Source organism: Rosa chinensis, chromosome 5 (genome assembly GCF_002994745.2).
Source record: "Rosa chinensis cultivar Old Blush chromosome 5, RchiOBHm-V2, whole genome shotgun sequence".
Lineage (NCBI taxonomy): Eukaryota > Viridiplantae > Streptophyta > Magnoliopsida > Rosales > Rosaceae > Rosa > Rosa chinensis.
In genome coordinates this window covers 4,878,094-4,891,282 of record NC_037092.1, presented here as the reverse complement: position 1 = coordinate 4,891,282, position 13,189 = coordinate 4,878,094, and the positions used below count along the sequence as shown (strand labels likewise).

The 13,189-nt window shown below is 36.8% G+C and overlaps 1 long non-coding RNA gene across 1 annotated transcript; it reads left to right on the top strand.

The window, feature by feature from the left end:
- The first annotated feature begins 11,204 nt into the window (after positions 1–11,204).
- On the top strand, positions 11,205–11,805 carry LOC121049367. The gene is made up of 3 exons (XR_005799724.1): positions 11,205–11,327; positions 11,408–11,560; positions 11,663–11,805. It is a non-coding gene; the product is annotated as an uncharacterized LOC121049367 (long non-coding RNA).
- The last annotated feature ends 1,384 nt before the right edge of the window (positions 11,806–13,189 follow it).

Sequence of the window (13,189 nt, the reverse complement as noted above, 5' to 3'; positions counted from 1 at the left end):
AGACGAGAGTTAGGTCAATGAAGTTTGGGTTTCAGATTGAGGGTTCGACCAATAGAGATTTGGTTGATTTCGAGGAATCTAAGATTGGGGGTTTCCTTATTTGGGATTTCTGAATGAAAGAGAGAGGAAGACTATGATTTCTGGGTAAAGAAGAGAGTTGGATGATGAAGAGAGCCAGAGAAGACTGAGAGTGAGACAGGGAGAGGAGCGATCTGAAGAGAGAGAGAGAGAGAGAGAGAGAGAGAGAGAGAGAGAGAGAGAGAGAGAGAGAGAGAGTAGAACGTGAGAGTTCAGCGATGAAGAGGACAGCGATGAAGAGGACAGAGATTTCGCGAGAAAGATGGGGAGCTGTATGTGAGTGTTGGGTGTCTTGAGAGAAGTGATCGAGAGGTTATGAAAAACAGCCAAGGCACTAACTTTGTTTAAATGTGCCCTAGTTGTCTAAGGCATTAATCAATAGCTTTGTTTTCTTTCTTTTTTTAGTTACTCAGACAATATACATTTACGTTGTCTGAATTGCTACATAGCTGATGAAACAAAAGATGAAAATTTCCCGCTTGTGCAATCAAAATGCCAGTTTTGGAGCTTAGGCTAGGCATTTCTCATTCACACAACAGAAATAGTTCATTATGTTGTAGGAAGTTGCAAGCATGACAAACCATTGAAGCCAAATATGCTTGTTTTGGGGGGGAATGAATGTCATTTTGGAGACTTCTCCAAATTCTGCCACTTACTTGCACAACAGCATATTAAAAACCATTGTATGATGATTTGCAAGTATACTCCTACAACACAAATAACTAAACTGTTGTACAATTTAATGGCATCTAGGGTACAATTTGGAGCTAAATTTGAGTCCATCTAGGAGGGAAATCTGCTGCAATTTTTTTTGTTGATTCACACAACAGATTATTCTTGTAACCGTTGTACAATGACCTTCTAGATAAAAACTTCAAAATTTTAACCACCTTATACAACGCAAGTTTAGTAAACATGTTGTCTGATTCACTTTCCTTCATCACACAACACTTTTTTTTATTTTTGTGCAAAAAGTGTTGTGTGTTAAGGTTTTTGGTGTAGTGGCTGCATTGGATAGGGCATGAGCTGAACTATAGAATAAACCTTTGTGAGTGGTGCCATGAAGATATCTCAGTATTCTCTTAACTGCACTGAAGTGAACATCAGAAGGACTTGTCATAAATTGACAAACTGTATTCACGGCATATGCAATATCTGATCGAGTAAAGGTTAGATACTGCAAGGCTCCCACAATACTACGATAAATAGTAGGATCCTTAAGAGGCACACCTTGATCTTTTGTCATTTGGTAATGATGAAGGCAAGGAGAACTATAAGGACGAACTGTATCCATTCCTGCCTTGACCAGGAGATCTTTAGCATACTTAGCTTGGCTTAAAAAGATTCCTTGTTTGACACTAGTGACTTCCAGACCAAGAAAGTAGGTTAGAGGACCAAGATCTTTCATGTCAAAAACCATACTTAGTTCAGAAATCACCTTATGAATTCCATTGGTATCTGAGCCAGTGATCACAATATCATCCACATATAAGAGCAATGCCACCATACCTGCTGAAGTATGCCTGACAAATAGACTTGGATCATAATGTGAGAACTCAAATCCTAGACTTGGGAGAAAACTTGTGAATTTTTCATTCCAGGCCCCAGGAGCTTACTTTAAACCATATAAAGACTTCTTTAAGAGACACACGTAATTAATGTGTACTGAATCAACAAAACCTGGAGGTTGAGCCATATAAACCTCTTCTTTCAGATCACCATGCAGAAAGGCGTTCTTCACATCTAACTGTCTCAATTCCTAATTGTTCATTGCAGCCAATGCTATGATTATTCTCACAGTGCTATGCCTCACAACAGGACTGAAAGTCTTATCATAATCAAGACCTTTAGATTGACTATACCCTTGTGCAACTAATCTTACTTTATACCTTGAAACAGAACCATCAGGATTTTTCTTAATCTTATATATCCATTTGCTCCCCACAATGTTCCTGTTTGCAGGGCATGGAACAAGAGACCTAGTACCTTGTCTTTGTAATGCATGCTTCAATTTCTTCTAGCATAGCTTTGTCCCATTCAGCTTTTCCTGCAGCAGCTTTGAAGGACTTAGGTTCCACAACATCACTGATATCAGCAATTGCAGTGAAACCACTAAAAAAAGGATACTCATCATAAAGCTGTTGTTGAGCAATAGCATAGAAACAATAGTAATCTTCAAATGTTTTAGATTTTACAATTCCATTCTTGGCTCTAGTCATCATTGAGTGCTCATTATAGTTTTGATCCACAATGAAGTTGAGTTCTTGAGGCAAAGTTTCAGCTGTGTTACCTAGCCCTCCAAACTGTAATGTATTTAGTTCATTGTCATTTAGACCAAGAAAAGCTCTATTGCCAGTTTGTTCAGTTGCTTCTGACGTATGCACTTGATCATTTTGCACAGAATTATCATCAGTATGAGCATTGTCCATAGAAAGAACCATCTTAAGATTTCCTTCTGTAGGGTTATCAGTCAGCATTACAGAAGAGTCATCTACTCAAAGCTATGTGTCTCTTGCAATGTTTGGATCAGCATTTGCAGGTTGAGAAATATTCTCTTCCTGAGATTGAACCAGATGACTGTCCTGAGTTGTATGAAGCTGAGATTCACTAGTTTCATGATTGTTAAAGCTGTTATTAGCATTAGTATCCCCTTCACTACTTGCATTATCCTGTAGCTCAGTAAGATGTGCATTGTGAGGATGACAAGTGAGAGAAGAAAGTTGCACAAATGTGGGTGTCCAGGAGTAACTAGGAAAATAAGTCACAGGATCAGTCTGAATTGGTGCAAGCTTAGAGGATGACAGAAATGGAAAAATGGTTTCATCATGAACATGTCTTGACATCCACAGTTTGTTTTGAGAAATACTGTAACAAAAGACACCTTTATATCCTAAAGCATAGCCTAAGAACACACATTGTGTAGTTCTTGGATCAAGCTTATCATGAGCATAAGGCCTGAGATATGGATAGCAAGAAGAGCCAAACACCCTAAGTTGAGACAAATCAGGAGACTTGTGAAATAGAAGTTCATATGGAGAAGACATGTGGAGAAACTTACAAGGCATTCTGTTGATGAGATAACATGAATGAGCAGCACTGTGAAACCAAAATTTCTTAGGAAGCCCTACTGTTGACATCAGAGAGATGGCAGTTTCTATGATATGTCTATTCTTTCTTTCTGCAACTCCATTTTGCTGAGGAGTGTAGGGATAAGTGACATAATGTATAATGCCTTTTGAAACCAAAAAGTTATGAAAAGCTTTGCTATTAAACTCTCCTCCTCCATCAATTTGAAATATCTTGATTGCATAATCAAACTGTGTTTGTACAAAAGCATAGAATTGCACAAATTTGGCAAGAACCTCAGATTTATTGATTAGTGGAAAAATCCACACAAACTTTGTACAATCATCAATGAAAGTCACATAGTATCTATGACCTTCTATAGATGGACTTGGTGCAGGTTCCCATACATTAGAATGTATTTTGTGAAAAGATACAGAAGAGTGAGAACTTGAGTCAGGAAAAGACAATCTATGCATCTTGCCTTCTAAACAAAATGAACAAATGTGACTTGTTGCAGAGCTGGATGGCTTTATTTGGGAGCTAGAGAGCATCTTGGTCATCACAGGATGAGAAGGATGACCCAAACGCTGGTGCCAAACAGGAAAAGAAGCAGATGACCCAACTAAGGCAGTGTGAGATAGTTGGTTTATTGTTGTGAGTTGTGGTGTCTTGAAAAGAAATAATCATTCTTCACTGCTCTTTCCTTGATAGAGAATTGTTCTTGTTACCTTGTCCTGCACAGCAATATTACTCTCATCAAGAGTTATGAAGCACCTGTTATCCCTGCATAGCTTTGTAAATGATAACAAATTCATAGCTAGACTAGGAACGAGAACTTGATTTAATTTTAAAACATGATATACAGGTTTAATGTAGCAAGCACCAGTATGAGCCACATTCAAACCTGCTCCATTTCTAATAGTAATCTTATTATCTGCAGCATATGGTTGAGCAATGGACAGATTTCTCAGATCAGAGGTCATGTGATGAGTAGCACCTGAATCTCCTATCCAAACTTCAGTGTTGGTTGAAGAACCAGCTATACCAGAAGTTGAGGCACCAGGACAAGGATGGAAACCACCATGAAAATGAGATGTGGAAGCATCATTTGACACAGAATATCCCCCATGAGACTGCTGGAACACTCCACCCTGATTCCCACTATTCTGTGCAATTAATGCAGCAAGAGATGCATGTGGTTCAGACCCTTGGTAAGAAAAGTTAGTCCTGTGAGAACAGTTTAAAGCAACATGGCCTTTTAGACCACAAATCTGGCAAGTAGGGATGGACAATGATGGATGTTCAGTAGGAACATCAGCTCTATAGAAGCAATTAGCAGCAGTATGGCTTTTTTTTTGAACATATCTGGCATTCAAGAGATGGTCCACTGTTGGTATTTGAAGATTTAGCAATATGAGTGCCTTGTTGAGGTTTGTAATCAGGATTCTGATAGCATGTACTAGTGAGATGTCCATGTTTTCCACAAATTTGACATTTATCACTACAAGAATTTACCCTTTTAGTCACAAAATTATAGGTGACAAACCTTAAATTTGTGACCTATTTTAAGAATGGGTCACAAAATTTCTAATTTCGTCACCCATACTTTCGTCCTTCAGTCCAACAATGCTCCTCAATTATTGTGACGGAGGGCCTAAAGTTAGTGTCGAAAACTTTTGACACTAATTTGAGTTTTTTTTTTTTTTTAATTTTTTTTTTAGACCAGTCCCATCCTCCTAAAGGCCAGAACGCCGGAAAGAAAAAAGAGCCAAAACCTTTTTGCATAAAATTTTTGGGCCTAAGAGGGAAATTTACCGCCATTCGGACCAGCGAAAACGCTGCGTTTCAATAAAAAAAGAGTAAATTGTCTTGGAATCTCCGCGTATTATCTGCTCGCTTATGAAAGGAGAAAAAAGAAGAAAGTAAATTGGAACCCAGAAAGCGTGAGATTGATCTCAGTCATAAACCTTTTCACCCTCCATATCCATTACTTTCAACTCATAATCTCAAATTCCAGGTTAGTAACTTTCAACCCATAAACTCTAAATCTCAATTTCTCTCCTATGTGTGAACTATATGTGAAATTTTCCTTATATTTGTTAATGGGTCTTCAATTTTCATTAATGGCATTGAGAAATCAATCTTGTTCCCTCTTGGTAAGCTAGCCTTCAAAAAGTTTCTGAAATTAAACTATTTGTAGATCTTTGTTGTTGTTGTTATTGGTATTTGAGAAGTTCGACTTTCTATATACTCTATTGCTGAATGGGGGCTTTTCTCGACTTGTAATTTTGCTTCTTTGCTTGAGTTGAACACAGAGAGAGAGAGAGAGAGAGAGAGAGAGAGAGAGAGAGAGAGGTGGATCTCTTCATCAGGAGAATGGTCTGAGACAGAGGAAGAACAAGGGGCCGGAAGAGGAGGACGAAGATGTATATGGGTAATATCTGGGTACTTGTTTTTCAATTCGTGTTTTTTTTTTACCAGTTTTTCCGAACCGATGATTAAAGGGTTGGCTTTTGTGGATGTGTGGTTTAATTCACAATTTCTTTCAGGTATTCGGATACTCTAGAATGGTGCTTTAATCGATTTCCCAAGCTTGCAACTTTGTGCTTTAGCACCATTTGGGCTTCTCATTAGTCACAGACACTTTGCAACTGGATTGAGCTTTGCAGAAAACATAAGGAGACGAACAAGATTCCAGAAGCTTAAGGGCTTCATCCATCTCAGGTATTTAGATTTAGGGCACACCATGAATTTTAATTCATCTTATATCATTTTCTTCTGTGTTTAGCATTACAAACTTGATGCAGGTGTTCATTCGCCTATAGTCTTAACGAGTTCATGTAGCTTAGGTTGCTTGTGAAAGGTGCCGAAGCGACTCTTCTGGGCTTTTATGGTTGTGGCATTTCGAAACAAGAATGATATAATTGCCACTTTTAATCCACTAGTGTACCAACGAATTGCTTATTTTCCATCTTCTTCTATGTTCAGCCTTATGAACTGTAGGTGCTGATCAATTTGGTAGCTTAGCCTTGTGCTTGTGAAGATGCCTCGGGGCTTTCCATGGTTTTGTTTGAATGGGTTCACGCATGGGTCGTTCCAGTCCAAAGTTATTTTCCAAGTCGTGTCAAGTTCGCCCGTTAAGCTTGTTATTCTGGGCTTTCATAGCGTTTCATGTTCGCATAGGATGAGGAATTGGCACTATGAAACTTACTATTGAAGATCCACAAAACATTAAGAAATCCCAATTTAAAACCCAATAGCTCATTTGATTTGGGACTGCAAAATCTGAGTCAAGCTTACATTTTTACTGATTAAGAAATTTGGATCATATTTAATTTTTTATTGTTTCATGGAAATTGCGGGAAGAATTGTTAGAAATGCTTATATGATTGCTCAATAGCTAAAGTATTGTAATTTAGGGCTCGGTTTTACTTTCTCAAATTTCAAAATTTTGGTGCTTTAGTTTTTGTAATTGTTTGATCGAGTGATTACTAGTGCTATCTGTAACCAAAATTGGTTGCATTTGAATGCAATTTGGAATTTGATGTGGCTTATATTTGTCTTTGAAATAGGTTCCCCAGTTCTTGGTGTGGGTTTCACTAGTTCTTTGTTTACCTCGCGTCCACAGCTCGGCCACCACAGGTACTTATTTGTTATCTTGTGTGTGGTAGCTCTTCTTTTTATTTCTGCTCAATCTCCAGCAGTAGTATATTTGCTTCAGAATTCTTATAGCTGCATATTTGCTATTCCTTTTGGACCATTTTTCTTTTTAAGTTCACAATTAAGGTTCAGAAATAAAACAAATAGGTTTCATCACTGAACAAAGAACATTTGAAAATATATTGAGAAGTTACAATGCATGTAAGACGCAATATTTAGTCCCAAAAAGTTTCACTTTCAACAACGACACCTCAAAAATGAAATTGCATAGAAATAGAGTTGTGCGTCTTTTGTTAATCAGCATATTTCACGGTATCATTTGAGTAGAAGAATGATTAATCTGCAAGAGTTTTATGTGTTCTGCAGCTTTGCATTAGAATTATGCATGCAACGGAAAAAGTAACCCAACTCTTTTCTCTAATTTAAGCTCTGATGTGCCCTTTGACTTTGTAATATCTCCTCTCTTCTAACCATATTGAGTCCAACGATGTGTCTTTTAGCTCATGGCTCTCATCTTTTTCCCACCAAATCCCAGGCTTGTAATCATTTAAAGTTTTGATTCAAAGCTTTGAGTTTGTATGTTCTCAAATTTCAAAATTTTGGTGCTTTAGTTTTTGTAATTGTTTGATCGAGTGATTACTAGTGCTATCTGTAACCAAAATTGGTTGCATTTGAATGCAATTTGGAATTTGATGTGGCTTATATTTGTCTTTGAAATAGGTTCCCCAGTTCTTGGTGTGGGTTTCACTGGTTCTTTGTTTACCTCGCGTCCAAAGCTCGGCCACCACAGGTACTTATTTGTTATCTTGTGTGTGGTAGGTCTTCTTTTTGTTTACACATGTATATGGTTGGTTAGAGTGAGGGTAAGTCTTTCCTTGTTGCTTCATGGAAGTTACTGAGCATGGATTATTATAGCATGAGTGAGAGGGGAACCCTTTGTTAGTGTTCACTTTCTGTGCTTTTAGCGTTCTTACTATGGCAATGTATTTAGAACTTAGTCTATAATCTATTTGATAAACAGCAGAGTAATATTATTTGAAAGCATCAAGGTAATAACTAATAACAGTAAAAGCCAAACATGGGAGTGTGTCTACCTTTCATGATATAATCAAAGGCTGGAAACTGCATTTCAATGTATGTTATGTCTGATCAAATCCATTTGGTCAATGTCATTGTTTATATGTTTTTTTTTTTTTTGTTTACAATTGTTTATATGTTTTTGTTTATTGGTTTTCAATATATGTTCAACACAGCGTGCCTTTTATAGAAGTCTATGTTTATAAAAAGTAAGTGTGCTCTATAACTTCTATTATATTTCTATCTACATAAATCAAGCAATTAATAAGTATTAGGCACTTAGGTGTTAACGGTGAAGAGATATAAGCCTTTTAAGCAATTAATTGTAAAAGTCTCCTTTCCATTTAGAACATTATATACTTTCAAGTGACAATTAGCACAAGTTATGTACTGTGGTGGCATTTTAGCATTAAGAGAGGCAACTTGTTAGTGATATGTGTAGTCTCTATTCTTTACTTGGACTGTAATAGATATATTGATCTTGTTGTTGTATGCTCAAGCTGTCAAAAGTCAAAATTACAATTTTCTTTTGTTTTCCCTTTTTTTTTGTCTGATATCTTTTTGAGTTTAATTATGTATAGCTTTGTTAACAAACATGATTGTCTTGTAGGGGTAAATATGATATCTGGAATGCTTTTTTAGCTCTTCTTCCTCATCAGGTACGTCCTCGATCTATTGATTCATTCATTTGAGTGTACACTTTGGTCGGAGTGTTAGAACTGAGTGGAGATATAATTTAGATTTTAACTTATAATTATGTGGCACTTTCTAGTATTGCGCACAAGTAGTTGATTTTATTGTGAAGTTCTAAGTAGTTCATAATATATGCAGCTCATATTATGCATGTGAGTGTAGTTGCAGTTAGTTTTTATTGAATCATTATCTATCAACAATATGCAGTAAATCTATTTCTCCCGTTTTCATTGCAATTCTTGAATCATTCTGTGTGGCTTTCCATTAGCTAGAAGGGGAAGTTACCAATTGTTAAATTTAGAAGGATCTGGTCACAATTTCAAGGTATGTTACATGGTTGTTATATGTTCCCTTTTTACCATTTTGATTTTGTTTTAGATTGAATTATTAAGTAATATTCGAGATTGTTCTACAATCCCTTCTTATTATATTGTGAAATAGTACGTTGTTTTTTTTGCACCCATTTAGAAACTTAAGAATTTAAATAAGTAGGCATGTAGTGATTGATCACAACTCTTTTCTTTTTCCCAAGTTACATATAGATTGTTCTTTTCTTGAACATTATTTTAGTTATCCTGCTGCAATTATTATTATTTTTTTTTTTTTTTGCATGTAACTTATAATTTTTTTCTGCAATTAGTTATCCTGCTGCAATTTTTTCTTTTGCATGTATACTTGTTAAATATAGGACTGAACATGGATAGAAAATGGATAAAAAATCTGAACAAGTTGAGTGATGAGTACAAGTGCGGTGTTCAGTCATTTCTTGAAGTTGCAAGCAAGCATGTGGATGTTAAAGGCAGAACTAGATGTCCTTGCATCAAGTGCCTAAACCATGATCATCAAACTATACCAGTTGTGAAGATACATTTGAGAAACTATGGCATATCTTCGAGTTATGACATCTGGACATCTCATGGAGAAACAGTGCAACAGCGATCACAAATTCTTTCTCCCCCAATGGCTGAATAGATTGTTGGAGCCAATGATGTTGTGCATGATATTTTGAATGATGCATTCCGACCTACTGACATGGATGATATAGCTCAAGATCTAGAGGAGGATGAGATACAAGAAGGCAATGAAGATGTGATGGATAATCATGGATCTAATGGGATGAGAAGCGATGCTGATCAGTATGAGAAACTAATGGCTGAAGCTGAGCGAGAGTTTTTCCCTGGTTGTGATGGATTTTCAGTTTTAACTGCCATGGTTTTGTTCATGCATATCAAAGTCCTTAATCATTGGACTAACAAGTCTTTTGATATGTTTCTAGAGGTGATGAATCGAGTGTGTCCTTAGCCTAATAACATTCCCTCCTCATTTTATGCTGCGAACAAGATGTTGAAAGGTTTGGGCTTAGGTTATGAGAAGATAGATGCTTGCAAGTATGATTGTGCTCTGTTTTACAAAGAGCATCAGGATAAAGAGTTCTGTCCAGAATGTAGTGAACCAAGGTATAAATATAGAGGTTCTAATTCTGATCTGGGTAAAAAGAAGAAGATTCCTCAAAAAGTTCTACGGTATTTCCCACTAAAACCGAGGCTGAAAAGACTATTTATGTCGAACGATACAGCTACTAATATGAGGTGGCATCATGATAAGCGAGCTGATGAAGAAGGCAAGATGAGGCATCCAGCTGACTCACCTGCTTGGAAAGATTTTGATTGTAGATATCCCGAGTTTTCTCAAGAGCCACGGAATGTAAGGTTAGGCCTTGCAACAGATGGGTTCAATCCATTTGGAAATATGAGCCTTTCCTATAGTATGTGGCCGGTCATAGTGGTTCCATATAATCTCCCACCTTGGATGTGTATGAAGAAACAGTTCTCGATGATGACTTTGCTGATTCCAGGGCCAGTAGCACCAGGCAAGGATCTTGATGTGTATCTACGCCCCTTAATTGATGAATTGAAAGAGTTGTGGGAGTTTGGTGTTCCAACTTATGATAAATCAACTAATTCTTTTTTCAACCTTCGAGCTGCTATATTGTGGACAATTAATGACTTTCCAGCGTATGGCAATTTGTCGGGTTGGAGCATGAAGGGATATATGGCATGCCCTGTTTGTAATGAGGATACATCATCTTATGGCTTGAGAAGTAAGATTTGTTTTATGGCACATCGGCGCAATTTGAGAAGTAATCATCCATGGCGTAAAAACATGGAGCTATTCAACAATGAATTTGAGTTGAGACCTCCTCCTAAACTACTTTCTGGTGATGACATCTTATGCCAAGTTAATCGCCTCAGACCTTATAAGCCTGGTAAACATGATGATAATCCTGATAAGAAAAGGAAGCGAGTAGACTTTGAACTTAACTGGACAAAGAAGAGTATCTTCTTTGAGTTGGAGTATTGGAGTAAGCTGAAAATTAGACATAACTTGGACGTAATGCACATTGAAAAAAACATATGTGACAGCGTTGTGGGCACATTATTAGGCATTGCTGGGAAAACCAAAGACACAGTCAAGGCAAGATTGGATTTACAAGACATGGGTATAAGAGATGATCTGCATATTGAAAAAGATGGGTTTGATTTTAAGAAGCATACTCCGTATTATACAATAGTACCACAGCAACGTCGGCCTTTTTGGCAATGGTTCAAAACTGTCAAATTTCCTGAGGGTTTGCTTCTAATATTTCTCGATGTGTTAAAGATGGAAAGATCTCCGGTCTCAAGACTCATGATTGTCATGTGTTGTTGCAAAGACTTCTTCCGGTGGTAATTCGACCTTACTTAAGTAGAGAGGTGTGTGATGCCATTATAGAGCTGTCAAGCTTTTTTCAACAGATTTGTGCAAAAACCTTAATTGTAGAAGATTTGAAAAGGTTGCAGACTGATATTGTGGTGATACTATGTAAACTTGAGCAAATCTTCCCACCTGCTTTTTTTGATGTTATGGTGCATTTGGATGTGCATCTACCGCATGAGGCATTACTTGGTGGGCCAGTTCCTATGAGATGGATGTTTCCAATTGAGAGGTAAGTATCAATATATCTTCTTCTTTTTTTTTTTAATCCTGAATATGATTGCTTTTTTAATTAGTACATTATTAATAATATGTCATATCCTGTACTTTGTAGGAAGTTGGGAAATCTGAAGGATTATGTACGTAATAAAGCACATCCTGAAGGCTCCATCGCTGAAGGATATATTGCAGAAGAATCATTAACCTTTTGTTCCATGTATCTCAAAGATGTTGAGACAAGTTTCTCACGACCAGAGCGGAACTATGATGGGGGTGAAACTAGTGCGACTCTCTCTGTTTTTTCTTGTAGTGCACATATGTTGCATGGCCGTAAAACAGCCCAGTGGTCAAAAAAAGACAAGGACACAGCTTTTTGGTACATATTGAATAACTGTGATGAAGTTGAACCCTTCAAAGCGTGAGTAACTTAACTATATTGTGTAGTAGAATGACTTACTACACTCCCCTTTCTTATATTTAAGTTTGAACTTATTTTTATTGCTAAGTTGTCATTTTATTATCTATTTGAATATCTAGAAAAGTAATCAGTTTATGAAAAAAAATTAAGAAAGGGGTAGGGGCAGTATCTCTTAATGAAATGTTTGACTTGATTACTTGTGATTTTTGTTTGTGTAGTGAGCATAAAGAAATATTGAAGAGAGAGTCATTTGGATTTAGAAGATAGACAGAGAAATTCTTTTCCTACATGGTTTAAGGCTCGTGTTAATGCATTGCATAAGGAAGGTTCAAGTGAAGTGAACGATGAGTTGTATGCATTGTCATTTGGTCCGGTTGATACTGTTAGTACATTTACAGGTTGTACTGTGAATGGGATCCGTTGGCACATCAAACAAATAGAAGAGACCAAATCTGTTCAGAACAGTGGGATTATGGTGCCAGGTTTACAAGGTGACAGGGCAAGTGACTTTTACGGTTCTTTGGTCAGCGTTGTTAAAGTAAGCTTTATATGTGGCTATTCAGTTATTCTTTTCAAAGGTCAGTGGTACAATACAAGTCCTAAGAAGAGAAAAAGAGAAGGCATTATTCGAGATTACCATCTCATGTCTTTGAACACTGACATTCAATGGTATAGCGAGGATCCTTATGTCTTAGCAGCACAAGCAAAACAAATTTTTTATCTTGATGACCCTATGTTGGGTGGTGCTTGGAAAGTGATTCAGAAGATACAACATAGACACGTTTGGGATGTTCCTGAAAATGAAGAGGCATTCAATGTGGAATCAAACTATGATGATGATATAGACCAAGAAGACGAAGTTGGAACTGCAATGAATGTTCAAGAAAATATTGTGTATTCCAGTACACATTTACGTAGAGATGGTGTTCAACCTGAAACTGTCATCCTTTCCAACAAGGATATTGGACAAAGGATGTCCACAACTAATGATGATTTCATTGATGATGATTACATAGAGGAATTGCAATCTGAGGATGAGGAAAACAGTGTTCAGAGTGATGTTGATAGTGACTTAGATTAAGATGTTAAGGGAGGTTTAAACTTTTTGAATATTGTTGTATGACAAGTTCTACTTTTGTATTATATATGAGTTTCAGTCAAAATTTATGTTTTCGTTCTATTGTTGTCTTGTATATATTATCTTCTTCATTCTTTATTATGACT